Source organism: Hermetia illucens, chromosome 2 (assembly GCF_905115235.1).
Source record: "Hermetia illucens chromosome 2, iHerIll2.2.curated.20191125, whole genome shotgun sequence".
NCBI classification, from domain to species: Eukaryota; Metazoa; Arthropoda; class Insecta; order Diptera; family Stratiomyidae; genus Hermetia; species Hermetia illucens.
Genome location: NC_051850.1, coordinates 41358145 through 41379443, shown reverse-complemented (window position 1 = coordinate 41379443; position 21299 = coordinate 41358145). Strand labels below are relative to the sequence as shown.

Genomic DNA, 21299 nt, shown 5'->3' with positions numbered 1-21299 from the left:
TGCTGCAACCAATACGGGCTATACATAATTCCACGATTTCGCCGGCAAACCGATTTGCAGGCAGCTGCCTTCTGCATGGTTACAACATAGATAGAGGTTGCTCCTATAGTGCGGACATAGAGTCTGCATTCAGGATGGCATATGAAGCATTTAATGCACCCAAGCAAAAGGTATGTACCGATGCAAAGAGATATTATGGCCGGTGGCGATGTTTTGGTATTTATTCGGGGCAGGATCGCAAACTACGACCAACTAAGCCATCGCCGAGCGTAATGTACGGTACGGATATGTTCATAAAGTTTTATATGCTACACGCACATGGCATTTGATTGCAAGGTTTTGTCCCTTTGGAACTCCTATGAATTGGTGCATGTAAACTATTCGTTAATAAGTTAGATACAATCTCACATCGCCGGCATTAGGACATGTTTGCTGCAATATATGCAAATTCACCATTAATGGACCAGCTCCCAGTATAAGGCTGAAAACCGGAGCGAGATTCCCTCCGCTTACATACGCATGTGGTGTGTGGTTGTAACATCGAAAATATTAATAAATTATGCAGCCACTGCATTGATCGATTTGATCCAGCCTTGATTCTGTTGTGGTTTTATTAGAAATTGGTGACCACTTGGGCGCTATTTAATATTCACCAAGTGGTTTGCACGGTTTATGTGGGAATGTATTGAAATGAAAGGGTGCTAAGATGGAAGGAAACAGGATCATCGCATTCCTTAAGTTAAATCAGTTTGAATTAGAAGTAAACAACTATGTGTTTTAGTATAAGATTAGCAACATCGGCAATTTTCGTCAGAATACTGTCCCCACTATCCCAAAAATATAAGGATAAGAACATCGCAGACTTTCAGGAAAAATTGCAGGTGTTAAAGCATGCAGGTGAGTTTACTGTTGGGACCCCAAAGATCATCATCATCATCAACGGCGCAACAACCGGTATCCGGTCTAGGCCTGCCTTAATAAGGAACTCCAGACAACCCGGTTTTGCGACGAGGTCCACCAATTCGATATCCCTAAAAGCTGTCTGGCGTCCTGACCTACGCCATCGCTTCATCTTAGGCAGAGTCTGCCTCGTCTTCTTTTTCTACCATAGATATTGCCCTTATAGACTTTCCGGGCGGAATCATCCCCATCCATGCGGATCAAGTGCCCCGCCCACCGTAACCTATTGAGCCGGATTTTATCCACAACCGGACGGTCATGGTATCGCTCATAGATTTCGTCATTGCGTAGGCTACGGAATCGTCTATCCTCATGTAGGGGGCCAAAAATTCTTCGGAGGATTCTTCTCTCGAACGCGGCCAAGAGTTCGCAATTTTTCTTGCTAAGAACCCAAGTTTCCGAGGAATACATGAGGACTGGCAAGATCATAGTCTTGTACAATCAATATAATTCGTAGGCATGTCGTGTTCTACGAATTATATAAAGGAGCATTCAACATCTGCGAGCCGCTACGGTCACGCTGCTCCCAAGGCAGAGGTGAGGCAGCGTCTGACGCTTTGCCTCTGCCCTTGTAAGAAACCGTAAAGCCGTCGTCGCTTGACTTATCTTATAGATGATATTCAGCAACGTGATATCTCTGTAATTGCTGCACTGTGTGATATCTCCCTTTTTATGTATGAGACAGATAATGCCTCGTTGCCAATCGTCAGGCATTGATTCGCTGTCCCATACTTTGAGCACAAGTTGATGAACCACTTGGTGTAACTGGTCGCCTCCATATTTAACCAATTCGGCTGTAATTCCATCGACTCCTGGCGACTTTCGATTTTTTAGCCGATGAATTGCGCGGACTGTTTCTCCTAAACTTGGTGGTGGCAGCATTTGTCCGCCGTCTTCAGTTGGCGGGACTTCCAACTCTCCGATGTTCTGGTTGTTCAGTGGGTCATCAAAGTACTCAACCCATCGCTCTAATATGCCCATTCTGTCGGAAATCAGATTTCCTTCTCTGTCTCGGCAAGATGAGCATCGAGGTGTATAAGGCTTCATCCTGCTGACTTGTTGGTAAAACTTCCGCGCCTGGTGCGGTTGCTCCCTGTACCTTTCTAGTTCACAGACTTATTGGTTCTCCCAGGCTTCCATTTTCCGTCTGTCAAGTCGTTTCTCCGCTCGACGGAGTTCGTGATAAGTCTCTGCGCGTGCCCGCGTTCTTTGAGAATGCAACATTACTCGGTATGCGGCATTCTTCCGTTCCGTTGCTAGCTTACATTCATCGTCAAACCAGCCGTTCTGACTCCTTTTGCGGCTGGGGCCAAGTATGGTTATGGCCGTATCCATGATAACGTTCTTCAGGTGATTGTGAAGATCATTTTTTGATGCTTCATCTCCAGGTCCTCTGTTGACTGCGGTTATTGCGACATCCATTTCCCTCGTATAGGTGTCGCGGAGGGTTGTGTTGTGGATGGCCTCAGTGTTCACTCTCACCTGATTGTCAGAGGGGACTCTAGGTTGTATTGTTATTCGAGCTCGGAGCACCATGCCAACGAGATAGTGATCCGAGTCTATATTAGCCCCCCTATATGTTCTGACATTCATCAAGGCTGAGAGGTGGCGGCGTTCGATCAACACGTGGTCATTTTTGTTGAAAGTGGTCCCGTCTGGAGAGGCCCACGTATGTTTGTGAACCGCTTCCCGCGCAAACGGGGTACTTCCAACAACCATTTCGTGTAACCCTGCTAATTGAATAGTCCGCAGTCCGTTATCATTTGTTTTTTCGTGTAAGCTATGGGAGCCAACGTATCGCCTGAATACGGACTCCTTCCCTACTCGGCTGTTAAAATCCCCAAGTATGATTTTGATATCATATCTGGGACAGGCTTCGAGGGTTCGTTTGTTCATTTGTTTTTTCGTGTAAGCGCCTGAATACGGGCTCCTTCCCTACTTGGCTGTTAAAATCCCCAAGATACTCAAGAATAATAAGGAGCTACCAATATATAACCCGAATTAGGTTAAGCGGCAGTGAATTCCGCTGCAAAAATTTCTTTATGGAATGTTGGACCGTAAAACAGAACGGACGCCGTGAAGTATTAAAATCCACTTTGAAAATTTTGGTTCTGTGAAAAACGAAGTTAGTTGGTTCTGAAATCCACCAAAGACAATCTCACTAACATGCGCTATTGGGGAAGAAACGTTAGTGAAAAGAATTCGGGGCCACCTTCATTGTACAGGATAACATTTTAACCAATAACTGTCCCGATTTACAATCTACCAATTAAACCGTTGGACAGTTACTGCAATACACTTTGAAGTCAAATATCTCGAAAACCCAATGATATTTTTTAATAAATTCTTGAAAGAAAAAAAATTTTTTTGTGTATTTTTTACTGTTTTACCGTTATTTTTCCGAGTTGTCACAATCTCACCAGGCGCCGGTTTTTACATAATACTAGCACTAAGTGCCAAGGGTTTAGGCTCAGACGATCCTACCTACTTAAAAACTAAAGGGGCGATGGTGGTGGTGGCCGCTGGTATGTCAATGGGAGAATCCGCCAGGAACTTCCCGCAGCATCGAGCACGTATGCAGAATGGTTTACTTCTGCATTGTTTGAATCAGACTGTGTGAGAGTCCCAGGACATCAAGAGAAGCCGTGAGGGATTTAGGTACAATACCTGTAGCTGACAATATTGTGAGAACTACAACCACCCGCTCGAGACGCCAAATTTCTTTGATTTCCCGAGCTAGTGATCATAATTCATTTTCTTCTCCACGAATTTTCGTTCAATGTTGCTATTATGGCGGATAGTAACATCAATAATATACGCGGAGCGACCCGTCTTGTCAACTACCAGTAGGTCAGGCTTGTTATGTGGATCAATCAGAACTTGCCTATCCCAATACATGCTGTAAGCAGAACTATCAAGTACTACTTGCGCTCATATCGGTAAACCAGACATGCTCCCGTGATCAGCCCATGCTTATATGCAAGGTTTTGATGGATAATCTTATTTACAGCATTATGGCTGGTAATGTATTGTACCGGTGCCATAACAGTACAGCCAGAAATAAGATGGTCCAACGTCTCCAACGACGAACTACACATCGTGCACTGATCGTTCTCCATCCATCCTTCCATGATGAGCTTTTTATAAGCACGGGTAGCGACCACGACATCCTGAATGGCACACATGAACCCCCCCCCCCCCCCCCGTCTCAGCAAAGACCTCCCCAACACACAGCACATCTGTTCGACAAATGCAAATCGTCAAATGGCTGCCACGTGTTTACCGTGCATTGCCTTCGACTTCCATTCCCCGATCCGCTCTTGGTCCGACTTCATCCCACTCGAAGGATTGAAAGATCGATCCTTCAAGTTAAGTGGAGTCAGCCCACGGTCTGCCTTACAGACAGCCTATGATGTTGTGCCGCTCATCCCCTCCACGGCATAGTCTCGATGATGCACTTGGAATTTGGACATACTTGTCCGTATCCGCCTCTGGACGTTTTCCAGATCGGTCTTCGTCCACGGCGATATTCCGAGTGGATAAGCCAGTGAAGGGATAGCGCGCTTATTTTATTCTTCCCCATGAGATACGATTTCAACACCAACTTTACACGTCGCAGGAATTCGCAGAGCATCCTTCAGATCACCAACTTGAGCATGGGTTCCTTGCATCATTCCTAGGTACTTGTAGAAGTCTGCCTCGGTCATAGCTTCGATATGGAGGTCACCAATGCTATGCTCGGCATGCGGCTCGTAATGACCTTTACGGATGGCTTGGATTCGACACTTGTCTAATCCAAACTCATCCGAATATGACGGCTGTACATGTCAACTATTCGCAACAGACTTGTAAGATGGTCGCCAGTTCCAGCATAAAACTTGATGTTATCTATGTACATCAAGTGTTTCAGTTCGCATTTAGCACCTAGCCCATAATTTATTGGAAAACCATGTCCTCTAGCATCATTCAGTAGTCATGAAAGGGGGTTCAGTGCCATGCGAAACCAAAGGGGACTCAACGAATCCCCATGGAAGATGCCTCTCCGTATATGAATGGTCTCTGAGGTATTGGCACCCTCAGATGAAGGCACTGATAAGGTGGTGGGCACCCATTCATGACTGTCGCCAAAAACTTTATTAGTTTGTGATTAATGGGATTCATATGTAGGACATCGCCATAGCCAGGTGTGCAGAACGCTGTCGAAAGTCTTGGCATATTCGATATAGCAACTAAAGATGTTTCTTTAGCCTCTAGTTGTTTGTCCTACAACTACCGAGTCGATAACGAGTTGCTCTTTGCAACCCCTTGACCCAACTCGGCAGCCCTTCTGCGCCTCGGACAGAATGTTGTTGGTCTCGAGGTGGGCATTGATCTTTCCACTAATAATGGACGTTATAAATTTGTAGAGGGTTAGTAAGCAAGTAATCCGTCTTGTGTCCGCTGGTTCCTGCACCGTGTCCTTCTTAGGGATAAAGTAGGTAATTCCCACAGTGAGGAAGGGTAGAAATTCCTCCGACCGGCTCATGACCTCACTGGTATATTTCTTATACCAGAAATTCTGCACCCGATCCAGATCTGGGCCCCTCCAGTTCTTCGAAATGTTTATGGCTCGTCGAACTTCCTCTTCGGTAACAATCGCAAAATTCGTGCCAGGCGTATTGGCATGGCGGGTGCCTTCGGCGGTGATTCACCCAGCATGCTGGACGGGTAATCATCAAAGTCGACCCCAATACTCATTCGCTTCCGTCACCGAAAACTACACTGTCTGGATGCTCTGTTGGGATTCATTGAGTGATCTGAAAAAACTCCGCTGGTTCCTGGTGTACGTTGCATTCTGGTCACGTCTGGAATGACTTTCACCATACCGCCGTAACCGACTACATATGACAGAAAGTTTCTGCTTTAGTGTGTCCAGAATTTCAACTACGGATATTTCACTGGGGATGGAATAGTTCCGGTAAACCCTCTGCACTTCATTCTTCGGACATCTGCTGGCATTGTCAGTGCTGATTTGAATCAGCCTAGCAATGTCTTCCCTTAGTGACTCCCGTCGACGTTCCAGACGAATTTTCCATGGTGGATCTCTTCGGTGACTCAAATCAATAACGTGAAAGTGAAACTGCTGACCGTGCAATTTGCCAGCCGTAACTGCACCACAATACACATCCATTTCCGAGAATTATTTATTACTTTTTAACAGAAAAATAGTGACAAAAACAAAAAAATTTGCGTTTTGTACACGAAAAAAAAAAAACTGGATACTTTGAATTTAATGAAAAGAAAATAAATTTATATCAACAATTAGGTAAATTAGTGGTGATAATTAGCTTTTAAAAGTGCGGGGAGTCTTCTTTTCAGTGACTTCCGCAGCAATAGAGCTCCAAGCATCCTTTATGCGATTTAGAATCCTTCTTGCTCCTTATCTGCTCTTTTTGATACCTCCTTTTCGATGTATTCCCACACCTGCTCTATCGGATTTAAATTTGGGCTCTGAGATGGATGATGAAGGGTCTTTTTGACATGATAAAGCAGTCATTCTTTAACGACCATGGTGTTGTTTTGGGTCGTTGCCATGAACTAACATCATATCTCATGGCAACAACAACACTGCTATCATAGCTGGTATGTGCTGCCTCAGTATATGAAGGTAGCCCAATTTACTGAGGTTTTCCTGGATTATATATAGGGACCCTGGTCCTCTAGATGTCATAGCACCCCACACCATGATACTGCCACGGCCGTGTTTAACTGCTGGTACAATGTTACCGTCTTCTAAGGCAGTATCTACTCTCCTCGACACCAATTGCGGGCCATCGGAACCGAAAATGTTAAAGTTCAACTCGTCGCAAAAAGTAACTGTTTCCGAGGCTCTTCTGGCTTATAAACGAACTCTTAAGCATATTCAAGTTGTTTTTAAGGTTTTGTATGAAACAAAACCTTATTAGAATCCATTCGATGTCTGTCTGTCTGTCACACACGATTTATTCGGTAACGGCAAGACCGATTGTCACGAAAATTAGTAAGAGTGTGTGATCTGTTCTTCCCTTACATATAGCAAGTGGCGCCATTTTGCGTTAAGTTTAAAGGGGGCTCCCCCATACATGTGAATGGAGGGTGCAAAATTTTTTTTCATAAAATGAAAAGGTGGAGATGGTGAACACGCACGTATGCATTCAGTAAGATCTTTCTACATTGAGTTTAAGGAGGGTCCCCATACATGCAATAGCGGGTGTGAATTGTTTTTCATCAAATATAGGCTTGTGATGTAATAAAAGAAAAGTCTTGACTAGTACTATCTGAATCCAATAATCGTTTTGACATTAATTGTAAAACAAAGGAATTCGGAGGTTGAAGAAAGATCACTTATTTCACGGGGTCATCCTAAGAAACATCCCGAACGAAAAATCTGAAAAAAAACACAAAGTTGCATTTAGACGGTATCTAGTCTTCAAAATACTCTCCATAACGGTATCTCCTCAGTAAAGCTTCAAAAAGGGCGTTTTTCCGAAACAATGAAAAAGCAAATACTGGCGATAAAAAGATACAAGAAAGTTAAAACACCCTGACATCCTTAGACCGCGCCATTTGTTTATTGGGCGGCTTGGGGAAACTTCTACCGCATATTATATGCAAGAGGCTGACTCGGATTACAAATATCCAGTTTCAGCGTGTCCGGGTGGCTCAAGTGGCTAGAACGCTGGGCTGCCATAGCGGAAGGTCGCGGTTCAAATCTCACTGGTGGCAGTAGGATTTGTATCGTGATTTGATGTCGGATTCCAGTCGACTCAGCTGTGAATGAGTACCTGAGTCAAATCAGGGTAATAATCTCGGGCGACGCAACGGTCTTGAATAAAGTGTTCTAACACACTTTGCGATTGGATTGTTGCGCCAACGATTATTATATTATTATTATTATATCCAGATTTAGATAAAGTGACGCCATGGTGGTGAATTTCGGATTGAACACGAAAACCCAGAACGCGCATTTTTTCAGTATCTAAGTTTTCGCTGTGGATAGGTGGGGAAGCCCACATGCGTAAAAATGCTTATTTTGCAAATGTTTGAGTCCCGAAAAAAATATAGTGCAGCAGACAGCACCGGACCACCAGACCTTATCCATAAAGGACCTAGAAGGGTGGAGCACCTCCGGATGGACATTCTCCCATCTTCTGGATTGGGCCCAAAGGTTTGTAACTCGGTCTATTATGCAAGTTGAAGAGTGGTTGCGGTTAAAGCAAGACACACAAGCTTTCAATGCTTTCTACCACCTTGAGAAAACAAACAGATAAAGAGTCAACCAATTTCAATAAGGCCTACTTTACATTATATCTTTAAAAATGATTCAGTCAACTTTTCAACGTGACCGTCACTACAGCTCTCAATGCTAAAAACGAACATCAAACATCTTAACATCAACTAACCAACATTCAATGCAATCAAGTTTCAAACCCAAACGAAGATACAAACGAAGCTCACATCCTGCGTTCATAATCTGTCATCCATTCGCATTGTGAAAACTCGACATCTGCACAAATTCCAAAGAGTTCAATTATTTTAAAATTTATTCAATTCAATTGGGCCTATGAAGTGCTAAGCTGAGTGAAATCAAGGGTTGTCGGTGGATTGTAGGTAGATAATTACTTGCTCAAATGTTACTCAATCCTATCCAAATGTCTACATCCTCTGAAAGAGTTCAAACGTAAGCAAGGATCTCATTCTACTTTGTAATTTTCGAAAATAAGGTCCCGGAAAATGAAAGTGTTCAAGGGACCGCCGACCTGATAAAAGGCCCGAGCAGATTATACCGAGGAGATAATAACTACACCAACTTCCCCTTTTTACGATTTAACCGACCATTTAATTTCGCTATTACACCCCCAATTAGGGTTGAATGAGTGGTTCTAGTTTAAAATATGTGTAAATATCAACAAAGTGGGGGTGATTGTCGTGCGTTCGCTTTTTCGTTGGTGACATGCGACAGTGCTGGGTTTGAAATCAGATGGAAAAAACTAGTCACTTTTCCTCCCTGCAATGAAGCTATTTAAATTTAAATTAGTCATTTTCAGATGGGGTTTTTCATGGCAGATTGTCTTTTGATAAGAACAGCAGCAATAGTTCTAGTCTATCGCGGAATTATTTTCAAACAATTACATTCTAAAAGTATTGAAGGAAGTACTTTTGAAGTACTTAATAATGACGAAAGATGACCGCGAATAAGCAAAAGAAGATATCATTAGTCTTTCATAAAATACACAACAGATGGTCTCCTATTTGCACAAATTATTGGACAGAAACTCAGTGTACAGAATGTCCACAAAACAGGAAAGCAATGAACCCAATGACATAATTTTCTCTGCTTGTCAATAAAACTTCCTTTCGCATAATTGGCTAATTGAAAGATCAGGACGAACTCAATAGATTCACCGCTTTCACCAGCCGCATTTAATAGGCAGAAAAGGGCCATCGAATATAATCCAGTTTGGTGGGAGAACAAGTGCTATTCACTTATGGTACGTCTTTTTCAGGACCATGCAGATTATTATGGTTGGATTATTGTCCATTGTAATAGGATTTATTTTTTCTAGATAAAATACTCAAGTAGAGCTCATATGTTAGAGGAAAGTGAGGCAATATCTGAATGCATTGATGTTTATGGAAGTGAATAAATGCCGTTCAGTTTTTCTATCTAAAAAAATGAAATTAATGAGGTTTTCCCCATTTACTGTTCTGCTAGTCAAAATGTTGAATCTACAATATTACCTTATTCATTTTCTTCTCGTAATAATTCGTCCTGAGATGACTGGCTTTTGTTTGATCCTAGCCCAGTCTACGGGAACATAATGTTAAGATAAATTTTCATAATAACTTTGTGATTAACATCGACTTAGCAAAAAACTTCAACTATAATTAAAACGAATAATATTCACTTTATTTGTTGGTTTTCCTTTTATTTTGTTTGAGTAAATTGACGAAATGGGGTGACCAAGTACACACATCTCATATATCTCTCTCTTGAACTAGCCGCTGTAACATTTATTCCTTCCTGCCTCCCACGGTTGAACACTTTTGTAAGTCGAAAGACAAAGGTAAGATATAAGCAGATTCATCGTCGAAGATGACCTTTCTGAGGTATTTGCTGCTTAAATTTAAGGAAGTCCCGCAACTACATCGAAATGCAGGGCTGCCTCATCCCATCCCAAGATCGACAAGAGATAAGCAAGTCTACAACCCCAATCCGGGTATTAGTTTAGGAAGTAATTTCCCATCCCCCGCTCTCGCGGTGGGCTCTTGATTCATTTCCAATTGATTTCAATGTTCAGGCCAACCTTACCTAGTTCATTCTCGTTAGCGCCATGTTTCACTTCTTGATGAGCTGTGCAGATGCTGTGACTAGAACGATCTTGAATTTTTTTTTTTACAAAAATTCGGCTTAAAATGCAACAAGTCAGAAAACCGCAAGCTGTAACCTTCAGGTATGAAAGGTTTTGTGTACTTCTGATATAAAAATATAATATTTAACATTATACTGACATTCAAAGTCTTGGAATTTGTACTGAAATGACAACTTTTACTTACTACTGTTAGTAATAGTGCGATTTCCACCAAATTTGGTAGGATTATGCTCTATATTATAACCATTATTACTGCATGATTCCAAAAGATAACCTTAGGGAGGTTCTGCAGTACCATACCATTATTAATATAGTATGGAGAGTATTTCGAAGCCTAAGCACCGTATAGTGGAAACTTCGTGAATTTTGTGAATCTTCCGGTTGAGTAGGTTTCTAGAATGGGTTCGTGAAAGAAATGACAACTGAAAAGTACTCATGGAGGCCTTTTATTTGAACCCTACATTACTATACTTGGAGAAAAAGGTTTTATGCCCCCTTCCACATGTGTGGAGACCCCTTCCCCAATTAAGCTCCACATAACATGATATGACTCACTGCATGTGCGGGCGTTCACAGTTTCCACTATTCCACAAAATTTGGTGTCAATCGGTACAATCGTTTCTGAGAAAAGTGCGTGTGACAGACAGACAGTATACCGATTTTAATAAGGTTTTGTTTTGCACAAAACCTTAAAAGTGCATCTGTGGTGGCTTATCTGATGAGGTAAGAACTATTTCCGGAATCCACGGACGACCATATTTCTTTTTTGCGAATACGACAGCGCATATCTTCTCATTCAACTTCCATGAGATTGTAATGCAGACCTTCCTCTGCACTACGTTCCGAAGAATCTAACTGATTAACTAACAAGCCTAATTCCACGGCATCTTGTCGCTTAGTTGCTCCGGGAGAACATGATTTTTGAGTTCGTTCGATATCTTCAAACGCGTCCAAGGTAGAATCTTTGCCGGATATCAGAAACAGCCACTTCCGAATATATGCCTCCCTTCAAAACCCGTCTATCAATGTTTCAAATTCTAATAGAAAGCAGAAAGATCTTTACATCTGAACAGGTATATTTAGGGGAGGAAAGGAATGAATTTCACCTTCACCATCAAGATGATTTGCAGTTTCCTCATTGCTTTCCTGTAAACGCAGGGTACCATCTACGCTCTTGACTAAGAATGTATGTACGTTGAGTTTGAAGTTAATTCGAGGAAATTCGTTTCGAAAAACATCTCCATAGTTATCGTTTAGCTGATCTTAGCTTTGCTTCAAAACTCTTTGAATAGTTTTATACCAATTCCACTTGCCAGTCGATTTGGTCCTCACAGCGGCTTCTCAAAAGTACTGCAGTACTGATCAAAGACATTGGCAAGGGTAGTAGGTAGTGCTGATGGATAATAATTCAAGAAGTGCCAACTGTCACCATATTGTCAAGGTTGTTCAATCTCGCCCTCATACTCAGCGGTGTTAGCCAGGAGTCACCGGGTGACCCGGACCAGGAATAATAATAATATAATAACCGTTGGGCCACCAATCCATATTGAGTCAGTGCCTTGAAGTGTCTTAAAGCACTTCATTCAGGACCGTAACAGCACACTACAGTACACTGTAAGAGGCAATGTGGTCAGCATTGCGCTCGCCCGAGATTATTACCCTGATTTGTCTCAGGTACTCGTTCACAGCTGAGTCGAATAGTATCCGACATCCAGTCACGATAACAAATCCCTCTGCCATCAGTGATGCTACGACAGCCCAGCTCTCTAACCGCTTGAACCAATTGGACAGGAATGCTAATGTTAAATTGTTCTTACTATCGAAGATATATCGGAAGAACAATAAAATCGACGTTCCAGTGCTGGAGTCCACTACTACGTAAGCAAGGAACGTTAAGGGTATCATAGATCAACTTACAGCACACGAAGGGCGCATCGGCTAACCTTCTAGATTTCCCCAGGGGTAAAGATATCGATGTCGTTTTATTACTGATACGAAGGGATATGACAATAAAAAGGCTCCAGAATCAAAAATAGCATATATTTTGTAACTCAAAAGGAGTCGATCAGGAACCGAGACTCGTGTTCTCCTCAGAAAGGAAGAGATTTTGATACTGGCAAAAAGCATTTTCAATCCATTGAAGAAAGAACAATATATTAATAACAACTTAGTGTTATACAATTCTGCGATGTTATTTATCATATATAGCATGCTTTTCCCAAGGCCAGATGAGGGAAGAGGGTCTGAGGCAACGTACTTTATACCATCCTCAGCAAAATAAAAATAGCATGCTGAGATCGAAGAAATAAACAAGTATAGTTGTTGTTACTTCCACTTTTCTTCTTGATCTCTCTTGATCCGACGACAGGCCAGCCAAGAAAACGTATTTGATGTCTTTAAAAGGAGATACAAAGCCTCGGAAAAATGATTCGGTGTTTACCTTAGTCGACGCAGTTCCGGCCCCGTCGAGAAATGGGTCCTTGATGCAAGACATAATCAAAGTAGCCCGAGACAAACAAAGACATATATACATTTTCAACATCGGTACCGTTACCAGTTAGATGGAGGAACTCGCATGAGCCATCGGAAGGGGCACATTGATATTTACTTTCTATCATCATCATCATGGTATCAAAAGCTGCGACATAGAACGAGAAGGCGCTAAGAATGGCTATAAACTTCCCTACTTTAGTACGCATTCAACATGGTGCCCACATCGCCATCTCTGAGGGTTTCCGTGATGACATTGGAGAAAGGACGGACCCGGCAACGGAAACGGATGAACAATCTGCGCATTTCGTCACGGAACTTGCGCTCCCTGTATAAAAAACTAGCCGATACCCTGCCCCAATTCTGATGTAACAGCAGGAATGCGCTGGATAGGAACCGATTTCCCGAAAAAGGGCCACGACATTACATTTCATAGAGGTCATTCAGTAAGCCATGGACTTTGAATAGGTCACCTAGTCAGCTAAAAAATGAAACCTGCTGTTGTCGGCTTTGAAAACATACACGAAAGGCTATGCACTTTGCGTTTTCAAAGCAAATTGCGAAATATTAACCTCATTAACTAAAGAGAGAGGATATCTTCTACGAAACACTAGAATGAACTCTCGAAGTTTGTCTCAGGTATGACACCAACATCATACTTTAATAGCCACGTGGGCACGGAGCCCGTATTCAGGTGATACGTTGGCTTCCATATCTTAAAAAATGCCAATGATAACAGACTATGGATTATTCAACTAGCAGTGTCACACGAAATGTTTGTTGAAAGTGCCTGGTTTGCGCGGAAAGCAGTCCACAAAAATATGTGGGCAACCAAATTGACCACGTGGTAATTGAATGCCGCCACTTCTCAGCCTTATTGAATCAGCAGATCATACAAGGGGCCGCCAATATAAACTCGAATCACAATCACGTTGGCACAGCGTCCCGAGCTCCAATTGTAGTATCGCCTAGAATCCCTTTTGATAATCAGGTGAGAGTGAATATTTAAACCATCCACAGCAAAGCCCTCCGTAGCACCTATAAAGCGGAAATGGATGCCGCAATAACCGCAGCTGACAAAGATCTTGGAGATGAAGCATCGACAAATTATCTTCACAACCACCTGAAGGACGTTTTCACTGATACCACCAAAAACATATTTGGCTCAGTGGCAAAAAAGCACGAATTATCTAGGTCGACGATGAAACACGGAATGGAAGATATTGCAACCCTGGCAACACTGCACTCTCAAGGAACGCCGACTCGCACAGAGGCCTATCACGAACTCCGCCTAGTGGAAAGCCAACTTCACAGACAGAAGAAGGAATCCAGGGAGCACTAAAAGGTCTGTGATCTGGAGAGTGAAGGGAGCGACCGTACTAGACGCGGAAATTTTGTCAACAAGACAGATGAAGTCTCGATGCTCACCCTGTCAATAAAGAGAGGGAAATCTGATTTCCGACCGCATTGGCATATTGGAGGCATTGGTTGAGTACTTGATAAACTGCTCAACAACCAAAACATAGGCGAGTTGGAGGTCTCTTAACTGAATATGACGGACAAATGTTACTACCACCAAGCATGGAAGAATCAGTGCATAAGTCGAAGAAGAAATTACCGCCCAACTATACCAAGTGACTCATCAACTGATGCTCAAGGTGTGGAACAGTACTATCTATAAGATATTCTCCGCTATCTTGCTAGGGCTGATAGCCTCAAACGTCCAGAACATCATGGGTCCATAACAAAGAGCCTTCAATCTAAGCAAATCAGCAACAAATCAAATAATCTCTGTGCACAAGCGATGGAAAAATCATTGTTGTGTGCGAGTGTGTGTGGTTGTATGGTGTTCTTCCTATGTACAATCTACCTTCATCTATATCAAGCAGGCGTTGATTGGCGCAAGATCTTGGGCTGCACATCAATGAAGGCAAGACAAAATATATGGTGGCAACGTCAGCACCGAGAACCAACCAACCAACAACATCAAACCGCACTGGTCAAACGGAAAGCATAAAGATAGGAAACTACAACTTTGACGCGGTTGATAATTTCTCCTATCTAGGGTCGAAAATTACAACCGATAACAGCTCCGATGATGAAATCCGCGCATGGTTGTTGTCAGCCAGCAGAACCTATTTCAGCTTACAGAAACTGTACCGCTCGAAACGTCTCACCGCAGGGTCAAAGCTCTTACTGCACAAGACAATAATCTTGACAGTCCGAATGTATTCTTCGGAGACCTGGGTTCATAGCAAGAAAAACTGCGAACTCTTGACGCGTTGGAAAGAAGAATCCTCCGAAGGATATAAGACATAACCTATACAACGACGATGAGTGATACCACGGCCGTCTGGTTATGCATAAAATCCTACTCAATAGATTGCGGTGGGCGGATCAGTTAATCTGCCTGGGTGAGGATGATCCAGCCCGGAAAGCCTGTAGGGGCAATATCTATTGTAGAAAAAGAAAACGTAGCAGACCCTACCTGAGATTGAGCGATGGCGAAGGCCAAGACGCCAAACAGCTTTTGGGAATATCGAATTAGTAGACCTCGGCGCAAAGCGGGGATGTCTGGAGTTTTTTTAATAAGACAGGCCTAGACCGGATACCCGTTGTTGCGCCGTTGATGATGATGACATGTATGTTCAGTTGAGAGTGATTGATACGGCCAGACTTAAGGCGCATTTTTATTGCATATATTCTTTACTTTTTGTCTTACAGGCTGAGGGCTATAGGATCCTGAGAACACCAACCTGGATGATTGGCGACCGGTTGAAAAACAAGCACATCGCAATATGTACGTATTGTGAAGCCGCACTGAAGATGTTGGGCATTCTTTTGATCGCCTTGAATATCGTTCAAGATTGTAGAAACTGATTGAACTCTGGGACTTTTCTGAGTTCGGTATCTTCCTTGGGGGAAGGGGGGATGAAGTGTAAGTAGGATTGGCTAATGCTGCTATCAAAAACTAATAAAAGGTTTTTTTATTAGGTCAGGTAGCCGCGAGACACACCTAACTTTTCCCGTCAGAACTAGACAAACATACTGCGAAGTTTATCCTGTCGAAAAGCAATAAAGAGCATAGTATTGCGGATATTCTGGTTGTTCAGAATTCTAAAACGTCCGTATCCATCCCGCGATGAGGAAGCGAAATCCATTTCCTATGTGCATGCCCCGCTTATGGACGCATCGGGTAGCAGGTTTTTGATGCTGCCGAGTAGTATCTCACCCCAAAATCTATGTCAACCATTCCTGGTTTCGCCTACGTAATGTAAGGCGTAATAAGGCGAATGTGGGTCGGATATAGCAAAGATAATTACAACCAAATTCACTATGTCTCCTTTTTAATTTGGGCACCGATTGAACAGTATTGGCACTTTCAACAAAGAAAGTGTGTAGCAAATACACTGGATGCTACCTTCTTTGGCAAGCAGAAATTTGACAGCTGAAAATATTTATAAACCGTCCCGCTGAGATGCCAGGGTCATAATAATTAAATAAAAAGAATTATTTTTTTCAACCCTTGATTTGATGTTTTATTCAATATGAGTAAAGGTGGCACATTACTATAAGAAAGTTCAATAAACATCGGTGACACTCAACGCGAAAACACTAACAAATCAGTACATTTTCACTTTATCAATTCCATGTCTTGATACCCACATTAGCAACCCAGAGGCTTCAGCGCGTAGGCGCATCATTAGACCAGTTCTCCTGAAATATCATAAGCACACGCCGATTATCCAAACTCTGTATTGCAATTGCAACCTGTCTGTCCATTCACGTAGCCTGCGGGACAAAGCCTCATGAGATGCATATATGCGTACATACTTTTCCCTCGTACCGCACAAATCTCCTGAAGCAATAGTGGGTCTCGTAAGAACATTGCTTCGGCGTCGTTATTCAAGGAATGCCACAAAGTTATGGTAAAAATGCAAAACATCAGATAAGAAGGAATACCTAAAGGCATATTAGACACATACCGGACTCCACTATTCACTTGAATGCTGTAAAGATCGTGGAGAAGGAGTTACCGGCCAAGAAGAATACTCTCCTGAATTTTAGGGCCCAAAAGGCAAAGGGCTCCAAACAAGATCGCTGCGCTTGAAACCGATAAGACCCAAGACAGAAACGTTCTGTGCACGTTCCGTCCACAGTGGAGGGTTCCTACTTACCTTTTTGCCGTTGAGTTGTTTCGCTGTTACTCTGCTCCACCCGTAGTTGTCGTCCCAGTCATCATTATTGTCGACGTCAAGATCTGCCCCATTTAGTTAACCGAATAGGCCGGGGAGCCGATGGATTGCCTGCTCTTTGTCTACTCGGGCGTATTCGGTCGTTAGGACACCATACTACACAGCTCCCCAACCCGGCAATACGGACGGAACATTAACATCTATCTCTTGGCCCCGTCATGATCGCAAACACATCAATAAAAGCAACAACGGTCCGAAAGATAAAAAGCCCCCTGTAATTAAACAATTATAGTAACTCCCACTTTTTGCCTTGGAGCTTTTCGCAAAAAATTTCTGTGCGCTACTCCGCCCAGTTCTGGGGATCCCGCCAAGCTGAGTGTCTTAAGCGTGCAGGGTATAGTGTGTTTTTACACATTTGTTTTTCTTACGAATAAAAAGAAGATTGCCGCCGCCGCCGTCACAATGCTCCACGTACAATGCAATCTTTAATGTTTGGCTTGCAGAGGAAAAGGGCAGGTACCACCAGGTAACTCGCGGTGCTGCACTTGTTGGTACCAGTGCGGTGCCTCTCAGCATTGTTACAGTTCTTACAGGAGAGCATGGTCGTACCGCAGCAATAAGACAAATTGCGTCGGTGAGTTTAGACCTATTAGCAGCACCAAATACTTAATTATTATCACAGCGCTGCCTTGATGCTTGCTGAAATTTCCTAGCTAATGGACGTTCAAGAAGGCTTGCACTCGTAAGTGGGAACAATACTTGTCTAGACTTCACATTGTAGCAGGTTAGTTAATGGATGACTGAAAAGTACCGGCTTGGATTCAGATGCTTACTAAAAACTGAGATTTTTTGTCCTGCATGTAATAAATTTATGAAGATTATTATTTGCCGGTTTGACAAAATTAAAATAGAGGAGAAGCCGATTTGAAACACTCATTAATACTCTGCGATATTGGCATCTGCATAGTACATACGCATCGAAATAAATTGTATCGGAAATCATTTCATTGAATTCGTTGCAGATGTCCCTGGCTTCCTGAGGTGGTAGTTTGGCTTGTCGTGTTACGTGAGTATTCTATGATGCTGTGGTTTTTCTTGATGAGCTCTAAATAATTCGATACAAGAATATTGGCCCATTGAACGGCGTTTCTCCTTTTTTCCTGGCCAGCTCATCTGCTGCCTCATTGTCTTCTAACTCAATATGACTTTATTGTACAAACCATGCGTTCTCAATTTATCAAAGCACTGCCATATCACTTCAAAGTTTACCTGGTTGGACCAGAAAACCTTTTTTTTTTGGCTAGGGTAAGTGAATACATTTAGGCACAGAGTGTTGGACTCCCGCAATGGGACGTCATCGGACTACCAACTAAACACCTCCCGGTCGTCAGGGAGCTAGCCTGGAACCGTTTGTCACATTACTTCGAGCTAGCTCCCGAACTCTCCCGCCTTGTGGAGCCTTCAAATCAGGGAATTCCTTTGACCAACGGAAGGGAAGAGGAGGAAGGGAATTGTCATTTCAAGGAACCCCCTGCCATGCGGCTCCTCCACCGGTCGAGCTCTGTGTTCTTTATAACAAGAAGGACCCGAACGTAACGGGCAACACGGTTCCAGCTGTTAGCGTCCTCAGCATCGCTTCGACAATGTCTAAAGAGAGATCCCCTGGGTTTAAATACAACTGCTGACGAATCTAACCTCACCTGCCACAAGAAAAAAGTTTTGATGGGTGTCGTTCACAGCTCTGTTGCACAATCCGGAGATCGTACCTTTCCAATCTTGTGCAGGTAAGACTGAAAACCTCCTTGCCCACTAGAACTAGGTAAGGAAATAGTCAGCCTCACCATGCTTCCGATTCAGCCATGCACCTAAGTTGCCAATGAGCCGCGCAGTCCATCTGCCTCTAGTTTCATTTTTCCAAGAAAGTTGCTAGTCATCTAGGGTGTGTTGCCGTTCTTCACGAGCAACGACCTCCCTTGGCTCTTCCCCCTTGCGGTTGTATATGGCTTTACGCTCCCGCGATCACCATCACGGCCGGTTCAGAGATAATGGGGTACGCAGACGCCACCCGTAAAGCTCCCCGTGTCTGCACTTACGTGAAAAGCTTATGATCTACCTCCTTGCCAAGAGTGTAAACACATATCTCTGGTCCGTAGAGCAGGACAGACTGACACACTCATCAGGAGGCCAGCCTTGTTCGTTACTGCTTTGATTTGTTCAAAAAAGCTCATCTTTTAGTCAAGAGTCAGTTCAAGGTACTCTATCGTTGGTTTTGACTCGATTATCAACTCGCCGAACGATATGGGACGCAGGTCGGGAATTCTCCTTTTAATCAGGATAACTACTTCGGTTTTCTCCAGCGACACAGTTGAAACCACGAGCAGTCATCCATCCGCTCACCCGTCGCATCAATATGCCAAGTCTGCTTGGTGCGTGTTCGACAGTACATTCAGCAACAAGCGTCACCACATCATCATCTCAGATAGTCCCTCAATATCCGTAAGAGATAGTTCGTGGGGATAAGTCTCCAGCAGCGCGTATCGCTACAGCGGGTCTACTTCTGATGAGCTTTTCGAGCACTTTCCCAGCAGTGTCAAGCATACAAAGTGGGCGATACGAAGACAGCAACTAAAGGTCGCCTTTCTCTTTACTGATCAGCGCAAGCCTCGCCACCTTCCAACAAAAAGGCCAAATGCCTTCTTTTCGGCAAGCATCAAATACGCCGCGCAGTAGGTCTGACCGATGCTGGAACACCAGTTTGTATACCTCTGCCGGAAGACTACCTGGTCCAGGCGCCTTCATTTTCATAGAGAGATTGCCTATTCCAATTTATTTACAGAGAAAAGTGGGCAGTTCTCATCATTCCGTACGGGGTGTGCAGGAAATAGTGTCCATACAATGCGTTCCATTTATTCGACTTTAAGTGAACAGTGTTTCTGCAGGGCCCCGATTTTTCGAGTTACCAGTTTGTAACTAAGTTCCCACGGGTTCCCATTCTCCGCGTCGAGCAGATCTTAGGGGCAACGAGTTTTGCTCCTGGTTTTTGCGGTACTGAGTCTCCTTTTGACTGATCTGTACTCTGTCATTATGGTACCAGCCTCCGCCCGGTCGTCTAGATGTTGTGTTAAACGGCGGAATCTGTGACACTCCCTCCGGAGCTCTGCAAATTCTGCCATCTAACAATACACTGAAGACTTACTACGTTTCGAAGCCCCGCTGGGGATGGAAGCTCCGCAGGCCGCTGCTGTCAGGTTCGTAACTAAATTTACGACAGTGTCAGTTGCAGCGCTACCACTCCCAGGAATTCCCTCTAGCTTCGACAGACCTCCCACTGTTCACCTTCGCAACGTTCCACACAAAGAAAGTGCGCCGGGGAGGCGCACACCGAGAGTTTGTGTCAACCACTCCGAAGGCAATGTATTGATGGTCTCTTGCCGAGAAGCCTTCCAAATTCGACACCCGTCTACCAGCGACACCAATGACTCCGACGTGAAGGTTACGTCTGGAATGCTTCCCTCGCAACCTGGGCTCCGGAACGTTGGGGTGAGTCCAATGTTTAAAACTACCAGTCCTGTTCTCGCCCCATTTCGATAATTAGTTTCCCTCTGGATCTACTCGACCAGGATCCGCTCTATGTGCCCAAAATAGCGTCCTCCAGAGCACAAAGCCTGCGTCGAAAGTGCAGCATCGTCTGATTCAGTGTTAGACAAACACTAAAAAACGTTACCCCTAAACACCGAATTCAGACAAAACCGTCCCCTCGGCCTTGGGCAAGAACCCTAAGGTGTGTGCCATCCTGAACTCAGATGGCAACGGTACCTGATATATCTGGGTGCCATGAAGCTGGGTACTTCTTTCGATAGTGCTCACTCATGAGCACTAAATCAGCTTTGGTCTCCACAGCGAACTGCAGCGGTTGCGCTCCGGTGCATATTGATTTGTAAGATGCGAATCATGATGACCGGTTCCTAGCTTTTTCCAGTTCTGTTCTGGAGACTGGACTGAACTTGAATACATTGCTCCATTGGAGGTTAAAGTGGGTGCACGTACATATGGCGAATATTTCCGTCTGAAATAGAAGTCTTTGAAGTCCTTTTTGATTAAACCAATGACCCCTGCGCCACAATGTACCAATTTACCATTTGTTAGTTTAAGAAGTAAGTCACTGCCATGCTCTTCGAGTCCGCCCTTGATTCAAATTTTTTCGTCGAATTGAAACTTGACTGTCATGCCATTCCTCGTTATCAGTAATTCGGAATACCGC

The 21299-nt window shown here is 43.6% G+C and overlaps 1 long non-coding RNA gene across 1 annotated transcript; it reads left to right on the top strand.

Annotated features, from left to right (window-relative positions):
• The first annotated feature begins 15572 nt into the window (after positions 1 to 15572).
• Positions 15573 to 16365, top strand: LOC119649961. Its single transcript, XR_005249221.1, has 2 exons — positions 15573 to 15780; positions 15837 to 16365. It is a non-coding gene; the product is annotated as an uncharacterized LOC119649961 (long non-coding RNA).
• The last annotated feature ends 4934 nt before the right edge of the window (positions 16366 to 21299 follow it).